The 17,114-nt window shown below is 41.8% G+C and overlaps 1 long non-coding RNA gene across 1 annotated transcript in view; it reads left to right on the top strand.

Moving 5' to 3' along the window:
• Positions 1 to 17,114, top strand: part of LOC129060683 (uncharacterized) — a 240,412-nt gene that overhangs the window by 655 nt on the left and 222,643 nt on the right. The gene's annotated exons all lie outside the window — the stretch shown is intronic.

Below are 17,114 nucleotides of genomic sequence, written 5' to 3'. Positions count from 1 at the left end.
ACAAAGTACATTCTCAAGGGTGGGGAGAATTACAAAGAACCTTCTTAAGGGTGGGGGAGATTATAAAGAACCTTCTTAAGGGTGGGGGAGATTACAAAGTACATTGATCAGTTAGGGTGGGGCAGAAACAAATCACAATGGTGGAATGTCATCAGTTAAGGCTATTTTCACTTCTTTTGTGGATCTTCAGTTGCTTCAGGCCATCTGGATGTATACGTGCAGGTCACAGGGGATACGATGGCATAGCTTGGGCTCAGAGGCCTGACACTTATGCTGGATTCATTTATCTTGAAATGGTTGCAACCACAGTTGCGGACCTCAATCTACGGTACATATCAAGCAATTTAGCTTTTTCTTGTAATGTCATAACTTTCCTTTGCTTCTTGGGAGCGCTTCCAGCATCACTAGTGGCACTTTGTATGGGTCCAATGGTGCTATTCAAGGTTTATGGCATTGCAATAAACAAAATGAAAATACAAAAGAACTTCAAGATTTTTTTTTTTTTTTTTTTTGAAACAGAGTTTCACTCTTGTTGCCCAGGGTTGAGTGCAATGGCGTGATCTTGGCTCATCACAACCTCTGCCTCGTGGGTTCAAGCGATTCTCCTGCCTCAACCTCCCAAGTAGCTGGGATTACAGGCATGCACCACCATGCCCGGCTAATTTTTTGAATTAAAAATTCAAAAAAAAAAGTAAGAAAAATGCTTACTATATTTCTCTTAATTACTAAGTTTACTATTTTTTTTTTTTTTTTTTTTTTTTTTTTGAGATGGAATCTCACTCTGTTGCCTAGGCTGGAGTGAAGTGGTGTGATCTCGGATCACTGCAACCTCCATCTCCTGGGTTCAGACGATTCTCCTGCCTCAGTCTACTGAGTAACGGACTACAGGCATGTGCAACCATGCCCAGCTAATTTTTGTATTTTTAGTAGAGACGGGGTTTCACTAGATTGGCCAGGCTGGTTTCAAACTCATGACCTCGTGATCCGCCTGCTTCAGCCTCCCAAAGTGTTGGGATTACAGGTATGAGCCACCATGCCCACCCTACTAATTTTTTATGATAAAGAGTTAATGTCATTGTCATCTCCAGTGGTGCCAAATAAGGTTTTTATGTGTTTGTTTTGTTTTGATTTGATCTGTTTTGGTTTAATCTGCACTTTGGCTCTCTCTTTTTTGAGTATGTTGATCAACTCACAGGTTTTTCACATGCTCTATACATTTCCATCAGTTAGAGTGCAAAAGCAAAGCTGCTCAGAGCAGCCTGAGGAATGTGAGGTATGCAGAACTTATCAGCCGCAGAGAGACATGAGCATGAGACTGCAGTCACATTCCAGGCACCCAGGCCCTGGGCAATTGTTTACAGGTATTTTGTTTCTTCTTTCATTCCCTGTAGTTTCCGGATAGCTGATAAACTACCTGAAATGTTACTACAAGTTGCACAATGTAACCCTCACCCATTATTCTGGGATTTGTGATACAAGGACAAGGCACAGCCAGTTAATAGCTTATGTTATTGTAATGAACCAATGTAAATTCTTGGTAAACTTAGAAATGTTCTCGTAAGTTCTTTTTATTCTTTAAAAACCCACTTGAAGCATATATTCAGGGCAACGGTTCTAGGACTCCTGGGCTCTAGCTTTCAACCTTGACCCAAATAAACCCTCTACTTAATTTTGCCTCAGTTTCTTCTTAGGTCAACAAGAGTCATGCAAAAATTCTTTCAGCTTTGACCAGAGACAGCTCTGGGTTTTTTTTTTTTGTTTTTTTTTTTTGAGACAGAGTCTTGCTCTGTCACCCAGGCTGGAGTGCAGTGGTGCCATCTCAGCTCATTGCAACCTCTGCCTCCCAGTTCAGGTGATTCTCCTGCCCCAGCCTCCCAAATAGCTGCGATTACAGGTTTGTGCCTCCACACCCAGCTAATTTTTGTATTTTTAGTGGAGGTGGGGTTTCACCTTGTTGGCCAGGTTGGTCTCGATTTCCTGACCTCATGATCCGCCTGCCTTGGCCTCCCAAAGTGCTGGGATTACAGACATGAGCCACCACACCCGGCTGCCACAAGCGTTTTTCTAAAACACAAACCTTGCTACTCCTTGTTTAAAAGACTCGAACAGACTTTCTCTTCCTTCAGGAGAGTCAACTCCTTGTACATATTCCAAGGCCTTTCACATCCAAGACTTCTTTTATTAGAGATGAATGTCCACCTAACACCCAAACCACTGCCTTCCAGAATTATGGATTTCATGGAAGAATACATTTTCAAATGGCACCAGATGTATTTAGTATACCCAACCCTCCTGGTCTTTAGGCAACAGATCCCCTTTCTGTCCACCCTTATTTTTTCTCAGCCCTGAGGCTTATTTCATGCATGACTTTAAATTATATGTAGAAGACAGACCTAGCTCAGAATCTGACTTGTGCACGAAAAATTTGTCCCCAAATTTAGATCTATTATTTCACCTCTTACTAAATCTGGAGATGATTAAGTAGTTTTCTTGCAGTTAATCTTTTATAGTGTCTCTATCCAATAAGAAAGGAAATGATGGAAGTGTATGGGACAGGTAAGTGCAGCTTGCAGGTTTGCTGTTTGTGAGTACATCAGTATTTAAATTTTACAAATCTGGGGCTCATACTCTTGAATGTAAGTCTTTGCCTTCTCATGGAGCCTGTGTATTTGCTCATGCAGTATTAAATTCCAGGAAAACAACCTCCCCTACTCTCCTGGGGAAATCCTGACAGCATTTTCAAATCCTATTCAATTATAAACTCTTGCATAATCATTCCTTCATAATGATCATCTCCTCCTACTTATTTGCAATTAATAGAACCTCTTCTGTTTTCTCACAGTACTCTGATCATACCTCTATCATAACATATCACCTTGTATGAGCTGTTCATCTCAGCTCTTGCCCACTGCATTAGACAGGAGCTTCTTGAAGGCACGGACTATATCTTTTTCATCTCTTTTCCTCTTCCCCTGAGAATTGTTTTCAAGGGTAGCCTAGTAGGAAACAATGCAGATTGTGAAGTGTTGAAAGTATTTCTAGAGGCTGTAGAAGGAAACCTCCCTTGTAGCTCATCTTACACTGCCTGTTACCTATTAAGAGTATGTCAGGATGGGCCGGGCACGGTGGCTCAAGCCTGTAATCCCAGCACTTTGGGAGGCCGAGGCGGGCAGATCATGAGGTCAGGAGATCGAGACCGTCCTGGCTAACAGGGAGAAACCCCGTCTCTACTAAAAATACAAAAAATTAGCTGGGCATGGTGGTGGGCACCTGTAGTCCCAGCTACTCGGGAGGCTGAGGCAGGAGAATGACGTGAACCCTGGAGGCGGAGCTTGCAGTGAGCCGAGATCATGCCACTGCACCCCAGTCTGGGCAACAGAGCAAGATTCCATCTCCAAAAAAAAAAAAAAAAAAATGTCAGGATGGGCCGGGCGCAGTGGCTCACGCCTGTAATCCCAGCACTTTGGAAGGCCAAGGCAGGCGGATCACCAGGTCAGGAGATCAAGACCATTCTGGCTAACACCGTGAAACCCGGTCTCCACTAAAAATACAAAAAAGTAGCTAGCATGGTGGCGGGCACCTGTAGTACTCAGAAGGCGGAGGCAGGAGAATGGTGTGAACCTGGGAGGCGGAGCTTGCAGTGAGCCGAGATCGTGCCACTGCACTCCAGCCTGGGCAACAGTGCGAGACTCAGTCAAAAAAAAAAAAAAAAATATATATATATATATATGTCAGGATGGCTGGGTGTAATCCCAGCCTGTAATCACGCCTGTAATCCCAGCACTTTGGGAGGCTGAGGTGGGTGGATCACCTGAGGTCAGGAGTTCAAGACCAGCCTGGCCAACATGGTGAAACCCCATCTCTACTAAAAGTACAAAATTAGCTGGACATGGTGGTAGGCGCCTGTAATCCTAGCTACTCAGGAGGCTGAGGCAAAAGAATCGCTTGTTGCACTCCAACATGGGCAACAAAAGTGAAACTCTGTCTCAAAAAAAAAAAAAAAAGAAGTGTCAGGAGAATACAGTCAAGTGTGACCTAATGACAGGGATAAGTTCTTGGAAACATGTCCTCAGGTGATTTTGTGGCTGTGGCTGTGCAAACATCATAGAGTGCCCATATACAAACCTAGGTGGTAGAGCTTACTATTCGAAAGCTTGGCTGTGTGGTACGGCCTGTTGCTCCTTGGCTACAAACCTGTACAGCAGGTTACTCTACTGAATACTGTGGCAATTGTAACACAGTGGTAAGTATTTGTATATCTAAACATAGAGAAAGTCCAGTAAAAATATGGTATTACAGAGTTGGCTATATATATATATATATATATATATATGGTAGTATAATCTCATGGAATCACTGTTGTATATGCGGTCGTTACAGTACATGACTTTATTTACATAAAGCTATCCTGTGCGTGTGCCAAGGCTGTCCATGGCCTCATTGCTGACACATGACACCCGGGTTTACTCAGACATGAGCTAAAATCTCCACTACAGAATGGGCAATGGAACAAATAAATTCTGGGTTTTCTGCAACAGCTGGTGCAGCCTGGCCTACATACGCCTCTTGCCAAGAGCTCACTCATGCCCAGGGGAAAAGCTTGGGATCGAGGCAGTTGACTGTGTGGGGCAGAAAGAGGCAGTGCAGAGTTTCCAGCAGGAGTGGGCCCCTGTTCTTCCTCTCTCCAACAGTTGGATCTGTCAGGCTGTGTGTGGTCACTCCCTTGCTTGGGAAGACGGCATAGTTCTCTGCAGGGCTTGGCAGAGTAACCATGGCTAATTCCCAGGCATTAGTTAGCATTGGATACATCTGCTTAGTAGTTCTCTCTCTGTCATTTATAAGTTCACCTGCTTGTAAGTTCTCTCTCTGTCACTCTATTACTTAATCTTTTAAAGTGTTTATCTATAAAAATGGGATTAAATAAAAATTTCTTGGCACAGAGCTTGTTGTATTTTAAACTGCCATTGCATTTTAGTTCTCATTCTTGCTATTTTTCTAATTGGTAGATGATAATCACTTAAAATATGTTTGTGGCTTGAAGAATTAAAACCTGTTAATAGATATTATCAAGCAAAGTAGAAATATACATCAATTTAAAAGTGAGAGATCTTTTTTCTCTCTCTTTTTTTTTTTTTTTGATATGGAGTCTTGCTCTGTTGCCCAGGCTGGAGTACAGTGGTGCGATCTCAGCTCACTCCAACCTCCGCCTCCTGGGTTCAAGCGATTCTTGTGCCTCAGCCTCCCCGAGTAGCTGGGATTATAGGCACATGCCACCACACCTGGATAATTTTTGTATTTTTAGTAGAGATGGTGTTTCACTATGTTGGCCAGGCTGGTCTCGAACTCCTGACCTCAAGTGATGTGCCCCTTCAGCCTCCCAAAGTGCTGGGATTACAGGCATGAGCACCACGTGCAGCCAAAAGGGGGAGATCTTTGATGAAACATGAGAGGACATACAAGCTACCACTTGATAATGAACTAATTGATTATTTTATAACAATGACAAAAATTTGAAAGAAAATTCAGTCTGCCATTAATGGCAAAAATAGTTCATGAAGGATTTGAAATCAATTAGGAAGAAATGTGAATGTTTTATATTTATATTTACTTTTGATTGAAACACCCCTTAAACTAATATTACTGTGTTTGTAAAATCTGTAGGAATGAATGCCTCTGCTATAATTACCAAGAGGAAAATTTAGAATGAGAGGGTTTTGTAAAGAAATGTAAAACACTGATTAATTTTATGAAGAAAAAGAAAGGTATTTTGTTAATCTTGTGTTGATATATTCAAATAATACTTCCCAAGAAAGGACAGTTAATGATGGATCTCCCTCTATTTAGTTTGCAGCTTCATTGAGGTGTGATTGACAAGTAAAATTGTGTAAATTTAAGGTATGCAACGTGATGATTCGATATATGTGTATAACGTAAAATAATTAGCATAATCAGGTTAGTTAGCACACGCATCACCTCACACAGCTGTGTGTGTGGTAAGAACGTTTAAGATCTACTCTCTTAGGAAAGTTCAAGTATGTGATGCAGTATTGTTAACTATAGTCAGCATGCTCTACATTAGATCCCCAGAACTCACAACCGAAACTTTGTACCTATTAACCAACATCTCTCCTTTTCTGCTTTCCCACAACCCCGACAACTACTATTCTCCCCTGTTTCTGTGAGTTTGAGTTTTTTAGGTTCCGTATTTAAATGAGATCATACAATGTTTGTCTTTCTGGTCTGATTTATTTCATTTAGCATAATGCCCTTAAGGCTCATCCAGGTTCTCACAAATGACAGGATTTTCTTCCCCCTCCCTCCCTCTCTTCTTTCTTTCTTTCCTCCCTTCCTTCCTTCCTTTCCTTCCTTCCTTCCTTCTTTGTTTCTTTCTTTCCTTTCATTCTTTCCTTTCTTTCATTTTATTACTCTTTTGTTGAGACGGAGTATCACGCTGTTGCCCAGGCTGGAGTGCAATGGTGTGATCGCAGCTCACCACAACGTCTGCCTCCTGGGTTCAAGCGATTCTGCTGCCTCAGCCTCCTGAGTAGCTGGGACTACAGGTGCGCGCCACAACACCCGGCTAATTTTTGTATTTTTAGTAGAGATGGGATTTCACCATATCGGCCAGGTTGGTCTCAAACTCCTGACCTTGTGATCTGCCTGCCTCAGCCTCCCAAAGTGCTGGGATTACAGGTGTGAGTCACCTCGCCTGGCCCAATTTTCTTCTTTATTATGGCTGAATAATAGTCCATTTTGTGTGTGTGTGTGTGTGTGTGTGTGTGTGTGTGTGTATCCGTTCATCTAATGATAGACACTTAGGTTGTTTCCACTTCTTGGCTATTGTAAATGATGCCACAACAAACAGGAGTTCAGATCTTCCCTTTGAGACATTAATTTTATATCCTTCAGATACATACCCAGAAGTGGGATTGCTAGATCATAGGATAGCTCTATTTTTTTTTTTTTTTTTGAGGAATCTCCATTTTCTGTAATAGCTGTACCAATTTACATTTTCACTAACAATGTTCAAGGGTTCCCCTTTCTCCACATCCTCAATAATACTTGTTATCTCTAATTTTGTTTTGTTTGGTTTTTTTTTTTTTTTTTGATAAGCATCATCTTCACAGTTGTGAGGTGCTATCTTATTGTGGTTTTGGTTGCATTTCCTGATGGCTGGTGATGTTGAGCACCTTTTCATGTACCTGTTGGCTATTTGTATGTTTTTTGGGAAAATGTCTTCTTTGCCCACTGGATTATTTGTGGGGTTTTTTTTGCTATTGAGTTGTATGAGTTCCTTATATATTTTGGATATTCACTCCTTGTCATACATATGGTTTGCAAATATTTTCTCACATTCCATACGCTGCCTTTTCATTATGTTGTTTCTTTTGCTGTACAGTAGCTTTTCAGTTTGATATGTTTATTTTTGCTTTAGATGGCTGTGCTTTTGGTGTCATATAAAAAAATTGTTCCAGCCGGGCTTGGTGGCTCACGCCTGTAATCCCAGCACTTGGGGAGGCCGAGGCGGGTGGATTATGAGGTCAGGAGTTCAAGACCAGCCTGGCCAAGATGGTGAAACCCCGTCTCTACTAAAAGTACAAAAATTAGCCAGGTGTGGTGGCGGGTGCCTGTAATCCCAGCTACTCAGGAGGCTGAGGCAGAGAATCGCTTGAATCCAGGAGGTGGAGTTTGCAGTGAACCGAGATTGCGCCACTGCACTCCAGCCTGGGTGACAGGGCAAGACTCTGTCTCAAAAAAAAAAAAAAAAAATTTCCAAGACCAATATCAAGGAATTTTTCTCTTGTGTTTTCTTCCAGAAATTTTATGCCTTCCAAACTGATATTTAAGTTTTTCATCCATTTTGAGTTGATTTTTGTGAGTGATGTAGGATAGGGGTCCAATTTCATTCTTTTGCATGTGGGTGTTCAGTTTTCCCACCACCATTTTTTGAAGAGGCTATCCTTTCCCCATGGTGCATTATTGGCACCCTTGTCAAATATTAGCTGAAAGTTTTTCTCTGGCCGGGTGCAGTGGCTCACGCCTGTAATCCCAGTACTTTGGGAAGCCCAGGCGGATGGATCACTTGAGGTCAGGAGTTTGAGTGAGACCCCATCTCTACTAAAAATATAATGTTGTCTTATTGATAGAACATGGAAATAATTTAGAATGGAATAACAAATACAACAGATCAGTTGAATCCAAACAACTAACTAGCAACCTCGGTGGAAGCTGCAGACAAACCTGAGCTGGTCTTTTTTTCTTTTTTTAACTAAGTTTCACTCTGTTGTCCAGGTTGGAGTGCAGTGGTACCATCTCAGCTCACTGCAACGTCTGCCTCCCAGGTTCAAGCGATCCTCCTGCCTCAGCCTCCCAAGTAGCTGGGACTAGAGGCATGCGCCACCATGTCTGGCTAGTTTTTGTATTTTTAGTAGAGATGGTGTTTCACCGTGTTGGTCAGGCTGGTCTTGAATTCCTGGCCTCAAGTGATGCACCTGCCTCGGCCTCCCAAAGTGCTGGGATTACAGGTGTGAGCCATCGCGCCCAGCCTGAGCTGGTCTTTAAGTAATGTAAGTAGGTGAAGCTGGATCCTGGTGAGAGAGCCAGGTGGGAAGGGCTCCCTGGCAGATCCTTCAACTGACCTGCGCACTGGGAGGAGTGTGCACTGAGGGGAATATGCGCTGGGGTGGAGCCACAGAAGTTTGCCACGTGTTTGCAGCAGGGAGGAGACTGGCCCCTCCTGGGTGGAAGCTGGAATTCAATCTGTGAGGTAAGAAGCCTACACTAGCAGGAACTCTGGCCTTTTGGAGAGTCCCTGTTCCCTGCCCCTCCCCTGCCTTTGTTTGTTTGTTTGTTAACTTTAAGTTCCGGGATACAAGTGCAGAACGTATAGGTTTGTTACGTGGGTATACGCGTGTCATGGTAGTTTGCTGCACTTAACCCGTCAGCTAGGTTTTAAGCCCTGCATGCATTAGGTATTTGTCCTAATTCTCTCCCTCCCCTTGGCCCCCACCCCCCGACAGGCCCCAGTGTGTGTTGTTCCCCTCCCTGCATCCATATGTTCTCATCGTTCAACTCCCACTTATGAGTGAGAACAGGCAGTGGTTGGTTTTACATTCCTGTGTTAATTTGCTGAGGATGATGGCTTGCAGCTTCATCCATATCCCTGCAAAGGACATGATCTCATTCCTTTTTATGGCTGCACAGTATTCCATAGTGTGTATGTACCACATTTTCTTTATCCAGTCTATCATTGATGGGCATTTGGGTTGGTTCCGTGTCTTTGCTATTGTAAATAGTGCTGCAATAAACATATGTGTGCATGTGTCTTTATAGTAGAATGATTTATATTCCTTTGGATATATACTCAGTAATGGAATTGCTGGGTCAAATGTATTGCTGGTTCTGGATCCTTCAGGAATTGCCGCACTGTCTTCCACAATGGTTGAACTAATTTATATTCTCAACAACAGTATAAAAGTATTCCTATTTCTCCACAGCTTCACCAGCATCCATTGTTTCTTGATTTTTTAATAATTGCCATTCTAACTGGGGTGAGGTGGTATCTAATTGTGGTTTTGATTTGCATTTCTCTAATGACTAGTGATGTTGAGCTTTTTTTCATGTTTGTTGGCCACATAAATGTCTTCTTTTGAGAAGTGTCTGTTCGTATCCTTTGCCCACTTTTTGATGGGGTTGTTCGTTTCTTGTAAATTTGTTTAAGTTCCATGTAGATTCTGGATATTAGACCTTTGTCAGGTGGGTAGATTGCAAAAATTTTCTCCCATTATGTGGGGTGCCTATTCACTCTGATGGTAGTTTCTTTTGCTGTGCAGAAACTCTTTAATTTAATTAGATCCCATTTGTCAATTTTGGCTTTTTTTTTTTAATTCTTTAAGTTTTAGGGTACGTGTGCACAACGTGCAGGTTTGTTATGTATGCATACATGTGCCATGTTGGTTGCTGCACCCATTAACTCGTCATTTAACATTAGGTATATCTCTTAATGCTATCCCTCTCCCCTCCCCCCACCCCACAACAGGTCCCGGTGTGTGATGTTCCCCTTCCTGTGTCCATGTGTTCTCATTGTTCAATTCCCACCTATGAGTGAGAACATGCATGTTTGTTTTTTTTGTCCTTGTGATAGTTTGCTGAGAATGATGGTTTCCAGCTTCATCCATGTCCCTACAAAGGACATTGAACTCATCATTTTTTATGACTGCATAGTATTCCATGGTGTATATGTGCCACATTTTCTTAATCCAGTCTATCATTGTTGGACATTTGGGTTGGTTCCAAGTCTTTGCTATTGTGAATAGTGCCACAATAAATATACGTGTGCATGTGTCTGTATAGCAGCATGATTTATAACCCTTTGGGTATATACCCAGTAATGGGATGGCTGGGTCAATTGTATTTCTAGTTCTAGATCCCTGAGGAATCGCCACACTGACTTCCACAATGGTTGAGCTAGTTTACAGTCCCACCAACAGTGTAAAAGTGTTCCTATTTCTCCACATCCTTTCCAGCACCTGTTGTTTCCTGACTTTTTAATGATCGCCATTCTAACTGGTGTGAGATGGTAACTCATTGTGGTTTTGATTTGCATTTCTCTGAGGGCCAGTGATGATGAGCATTTTTTCATGTGTCTTTTGGCTGCATAAATGTCTTCTTTTGAGAAGTATCTGTTCATATCCTTCACCCAGTTGTTGATGGGGTTGTTTTTTTCTTGTAAATTTGTTGGAGTTCATTGTAGATTCTGGATATTAGCCCTTTGTCAGATGAGTAGATTGAAAAAATTTTCTCCCATTTTGTAGGTTGCCTGTTCACTCTGATGGTAGTTTCTTTTGCTGTGCAGAAGCTCTTTAGGTTAATTAGATCCCATTTGTCAATTTTGGCTTTTGTTGCCATTGCTTTTGGTGTTTTAGACATGAAGCCCTTGCCCATGCCTGTTTCCTGAATGGTATTGCCTAGGTTTTCTTCTAGGGTTTTTATGGTTTTAGGTCTAACGTTTAAGTCTTTAATCCATCTTGAATTAATTTTTGTGTAAGGTGTAAGGAAGGGATCCAGTTTCAGGTTTCTACATATGGCTAGCCAGTTTTCCCAGCACCATTTATTAAATAGGAAACCCTTTCCCCATTTCTTGTTTTTGTCAGGTTTGTCAAAGATCAGATAGTTGTAGAATTCTTGGCTTTTGTTGCAATTGCTTTTGGCATTTTCATCATGAAGTCTTTGTCTATGCCTATGTCCTGAATGGTATTGCCTAGGTTTTCTTCTAGGGTTTCTATAGTTTGGGGTTTTACATTTAACTCTTTAATCCATTTTGAGTTAATCTTTGTATAATGTGTAAGGAAGGGGTCCAGTTTTAGTTTCCTGCATATGGCTAGCCAGTTTTCCCAGCACCATTTATTAAATAGGGAATCCTTTCTCCATTGCTTGTTTTTGTCAGGTTTGTTGAAGATCAGATGGTTGTAGGTGTGTGGTCTTATTTCTGAGGTCTCTATTTTGTTCATTGGTCTGTATGTCTGTTTTGGCACCAGTACCATGCTGTTTTGGTTACTGTAGCCTGGTAGTATAGTTTGAAGTCAGATAGCAGGATGTCTCCAGCTTTGTTCTTCTTGCTTAGGATTGTCTGAGCTATACGGGCTCTTTTTTTGGTTCCATATGAAATTTAAAGTGGTTTTTTCTAATTCTGTGAAGAATGTCAATGGTAGTTTTATGAGAATAGCATTGAATCTCTAAATTACTTTGGGCAGTATGACCATTTTCAAGATATTGAGTCTTCCTATCCACAAGGCTGGAATGTTTTTCCATTTGTGTCCTCTCTTATTTCCTTGAGCAGTGGTTTGTAGTTCTCCTTGGAGAGGTCCTTCATGTCCCTTATTATGTGTATTCCTAGGTATCTTATTCTCTTTGTAGCAATTGTGAATGGGAGTTCGTTGAAGATTTGGCTCTCTGCTTGTTTACTGTTAGTGTATATGAATGCTTGTGATTTTTGCACATTGATTTTGTATCCTGAGACTTTGCTGAAGTTGCTTATCAGCTTAAGGAGTTTTTGGGATGAGATGATGGGGTTTTCTAAATATAGAATTATGTCATCTGCAAAAAGAGGCAATTTGACCTCCTCTCTTCCTACTTGAATGCATTTTATTTCTGTCTCTTGTCTGATTGCTCTGGCCAGAACTTCCAAAACTATGTTGAATAGGAGTGGTGAGAGAGGGTTTTTTCCCAATAAATCCCATTATTCTCACCCTTAAAATCGTCTGCAAGGCTAATTTTTCATGGCCGTGTGGTAAGGACCTGGCTCTTAGCTGAACTAAGGAAAAAGTCCCACAACACTGGGTTGTGACATTACCCCATCTAAATGACATGCATTTAAGACTACTGACTCAGAGGCTATAGAAGAGGACTCAATACTGCATTCTATATCGTGCAAAAATTTGCCCTGGTGTTTGCAGCTCTGCATCTCATGTTCAATTAAATCTATGATTGATATACGTTGTTAGCCAACCAAGAAGTTAACACCAAATCCAACGAAGAAGTTAACACCAAATATGTCTTATTAGTGTGTGCTGACTTAATACCATGAAGACTTAGAATTAAATACAGAGAGAAGCAAGTAAGTCAAACCAATACAATTAATATTTTGGCATCAAATTTAGAAATAACCTATGCATGTTTATTTGGCATTTTAGAAGGTAATTGGACATATCAGCTGTCCACGTTAAATAACAAGATTCAGAAAATATGATTAATTGTAGAGTTTATTCAAGCACAAATCTTGTGGGATAGCTGCCCTGGAAGTACAGATTCCAAAGAATGGAAGTATGTGTTCGGAAGCATAGATGTCTAGGGTTGTTTATATAGACAAGGGAAGTTTAACGGAATTTCAACATCTTTCTATATAAGGCTTAATACATAGTTACAATGATCTCATTGGTTGAGGTTGTATTTTTCTTTCAGGAAAAGTATATTTAACGTTCCATACTGAAGATGTAATAGTCATGGGGTCTTTTGCACCATCTGGTCTGAGTTAACAAAACTCAGAACAAAAAAGGAGGAGGTTAATCTATAACAAAGGTCAGTGATTAGGAGAATAGGTCTGGTCTCTTGTCTCTCCTAGTCATTTACAGAACAAGGAGAAAGAGAGTTAATATATAATCTGAGAAACAGAAGTTGCAACTACATGCTACCCAACTCAGATCACAGTCCCATCTCTTTCAAGACTTAAAGCATTTTGAGTTCCAACAACTTTAATGCTTTCTTTATTTCCACACAGCCTTGGGATTATAATTTAAAATGTGTAACTGAGGCCAGGCAGGGTGGCTCATCTCTGTAATCCTAGCACTTTGGGAGGCTGAGGTGGGAGGAATCCTTGAGCCCAGGAGTTCAAGACCAGCTTGGGAAACATAGTGAACCCAGGAGTTTTGAGACCTGCCTGTCTCTATTTTTTTTAAGTGTAATTGAGTAACTACTGCTCATTATATTTAATGTAATTTAAAATTCACATTCCACACATGCAAAAATTTAACACATTAGATTTATAAATTATAGAAGTGTTTGGGAAATTTTGTTTTTATTAGACAATTGAAACGCTTAAAAAAGAAATTGTAGTATATTGACTTATGATGATAGTTAAGATTATTACAATATTAATTGCTTAAAAAATCCTTAAGTAATTGTTAAATTTTTGAATTTATGAATAGCATAAGATTTACGAATTTAATTTATGTCTGAGAAAGAACAAAGTTTTCAAATTTTTAACCTTGCTAAAATAAATACTGAATTGTAAAACAAAAGTGACCCCCAAAATAATATTTTTGCGTAAAAGTTACCTTCAAGGGCACCAAAAGCTCACATTGACTTCTTATTGAAGATATTATCTTATCTTCTTATAGAACTTCTTGTCAGTTTCTCTAACATGTTGTCAGAAAGATGAAGATTAAGATCCTTTTATTTTATTCCTTTATCTAGAAGCCTGATCTTTAGTTTCCATCAAAAATCTCAATTTCTGGCTGGGTGCAATGGCTCACACCTGTGATCCCAGCACTTTGGGAGGCCAAGGTGGGCAGATCACTTGAGATCAGGAGTTTGAGACCAGCCTGACCAACGTGGTGATACCCCGTCTCTACTAAAACACACAAAAATTAGCCGGGTGTGGTGGAGCATGCTTGTAGTTCCAGCTACTGGGGAGGCTGAGGCAGGAGAATTGCTTGAACCCGGGAAGCAGAGATTGTAGTGAGCCTAGATCGTGCCTCTGCACTCTAGCCTGGGTGACAGAGTAAGACTCGGTCTCAAAGAAAAAAAATTTCAATTTCTGGGAGCTTCCAGATAGCTGCACACCTGGAGGTTCTTGGAGGGTAGTACACCTGGGGATGGCATGGAAGCTTGGAACCTCTTCCCCTCTACTCTACTCTGTGCACTTCTTCATCTGTTTCCATGTCAATATCCTTTATAATAAACTTGCAAATGTAAATAAATATTTCCTTGAGTTAGTTCTGTGAGCCATTCCAGAAAACTAATGGAACCCCAGGAGGGGAGCATGGGAATCCCAATTTATAGCCAGTGAGTGAGAATCACAGGCCACTATCTGTGCTTGCAACTGGCTTTGGAAGTAGGAGGGTGGTCTTGTGGGACTGAGCCCTTACTCCATCTCCAGGTAGATAGTGTCAGAATTGGACTGAATTGAAGGGCACCCAGCTGGTGTCTACTGCAGAATTGATTGCTTGCTGGTGTGGGGAAAAACCCACATATTTGGTTATAGAAGTCTTCTGTGCTGGTTGTTGGGGTGCAAGAATGGTGAAAAAAAATGTGTTTCTTTTAGTTTTTGAGATGATCTCATTCTGTTGCTCAGGCTGGACTGCAGTGCCATGACCACAGCTCAGTGCAGTCTCTGGGGCTCAAGTGATCCTCCTGCCTCAGCCTCCCGAGTAGCTGGGACCACAGGCATGTGCCACCATGTCTGGCTAATTGTCTTTAATTTTTAATAAAGAAGGGGTCTTGCTATGTTGTCCAGGCTGGTCTCAGAACTTCTAGGCTCAAGCAGTCCTCCCACACTGGCCTTCCAAAGCTCTGGGATTATAGGTGTGAGCCACCATCCCTGGCCTTAGCTTTTTTTTTTTTTTTTCTACTCAGAATTGGTATCAGTAAAGCAGCATTTGCTGCTCATGGAATCTTGTGGTTTGGAAAGAGAAAGGATAAAAGGGTGGGGGAGAGCAACATTTGATCTCTGGGTAGTGCCCTAGTCACCCATAGTATGAAACTGCAGCTGCACTGGGTTCAGTAACTAAAGGTCAAATTTACCAATAGAATTTAGAGGTTATGGTAGACCTAACTGCTCAGGAGTTGGCCCATTGGATATGTATGGAAATGCAAAATAATCAGAAGAATGATGAACACACAATCCCTTGGTTGTTGTTATCTGTACTAGCTAAAACGAAAGTAAAAGAAAGCATTGGGTTGGGCCTTGAGACTGGACAGAAGGTCAGAGGTCGTCTGTTTGATCTCAGGCAACTTAGCCTCAAAGCCACTCTCAAAGCGGAAAATTCTGCCAGGGCAACAGAAGTTATCTCTAAGATTTCTGTTCACCAAGAAGGTAGTCAATGTGGGGAGAGAGCTGGGTGCGGTGGCTCATGCCTGGAATCCCGGCACTTTAGGAGGCTGAGGCAGGAGGATCACTTGAGCCTGGGAGTTTGAGACCAGTCTGGGCAATATAATGAAATTGCCTTTGCAAAATTATGACTGAGACAGTGAAAGAGATCTAACTGAACTGACTCCATCCTGCTTCTAACCCTTAAGCTGTCCTTGTTCCTTCCTGGGCACAGGCTGAACTAACTTTGGGAGGAACTTAGTTTATAGTTTACAGTTTATTTTTATTTTTGAGACGGAGGCTGACTCTGTTGCCAAGGCTGGAATGCAGTGGTGTGATCTCGGGTCACTGCAACATCCGCCTCCCAGGTTCAAGCGATTCTGCTGCCTCAGCCTCCTGAGTAGCTGGGATAACAGGCGTGCGCCACCATGCCCAGCTAATTTTTGTATTTTTAGTAGAGGTGGAGTTTCACCATGTTGGCCAGGCTGGCCTCAAAGTCCTGACGTCAGGTGATCCACCTGCCTCCGCCTCCCAAAGTGCTGGGATTAGAAGCATGAGCCACCATGCCCAGTCTGTAGTTTATAGTTTAAAACAAAGTTGGTAACAGCCCTTTTCCCAAAGAAACCTCCTTCTTGCCTGGGGAATAGACTGCCTTTGTAGGACTAACAAATTAGCCACAAGATTAGAAATTATCGTTTAGGGGTCATGCAGCTGGGGGCTACAAAGTTCTAATCCTCCCTAAACTGCTCCTAAGATGAGTGCTGGAGATATTTTGCAGACCCGGCACTTGATGGATCAGCTGGCACCACCCAGATCAATAAACTGGCTCATCTGATCTTGTGGCCCCCACCCAGGAACTGACTCAGCACAAGAGAACACCTTTAATTACCTATGATTTCATCTGCTACCTAACCAGTCAGCACTCCCTGGCTCACAGGCTTCCCCCAACCCACCAAGTTGTCCTTAAAAACTCTGATCCCTGAGGCCGGGTGCCATGGCTCACACCTGTAATCCTAGCACTTTGGGCGGCTGAGGTAGGCGGATCACAAGGTCAGGAAGTCCAGACCATCCTGGCTAACACGGTCAAACCCTGTCTTTGCTAAAAATACCAAAAAAAAAAAAAAATAGCCGGGTGTGGTGGCCAGCACCTGTAGTCCCAGCTACTTGGGAGGCTGAGGCAGGAAATGGTGTGAACTCGGGACACAGAGCTTGCAGCGAGCCGAGATGGCGCCACTGCACTCCAGCCTGGGCAACAGAGCAAGACTCCGTCTAAAAAAAAAACAAAACAAAAAACAAACAAACAAACAAACAAAAACTCTGATCCCTGAATACTCTGGAAGACTGATTTGAGTAATAATAAAACTCTGGTCTCCCGCACAGCCAGCTCTATGTGAATTATTATTTCTCTATTGCTATTCCCTTGTCTTGATAAATCAGCTCTATCTAGGTACTGGGCAAGGTGAACCCATTGGGCAGTTACAATAATGAGACCTGGTCTCTACAAAAAATAAAAAATTAGCCAAGTGTG

Source organism: Pongo abelii, chromosome 6 (assembly GCF_028885655.2).
Source record: "Pongo abelii isolate AG06213 chromosome 6, NHGRI_mPonAbe1-v2.0_pri, whole genome shotgun sequence".
NCBI lineage: Eukaryota > Metazoa > Chordata > Mammalia > Primates > Hominidae > Pongo > Pongo abelii.
The sequence above is the reverse complement of the archived record's forward strand: the minus strand, read 5'-3'. Positions and strand labels throughout refer to the sequence as shown.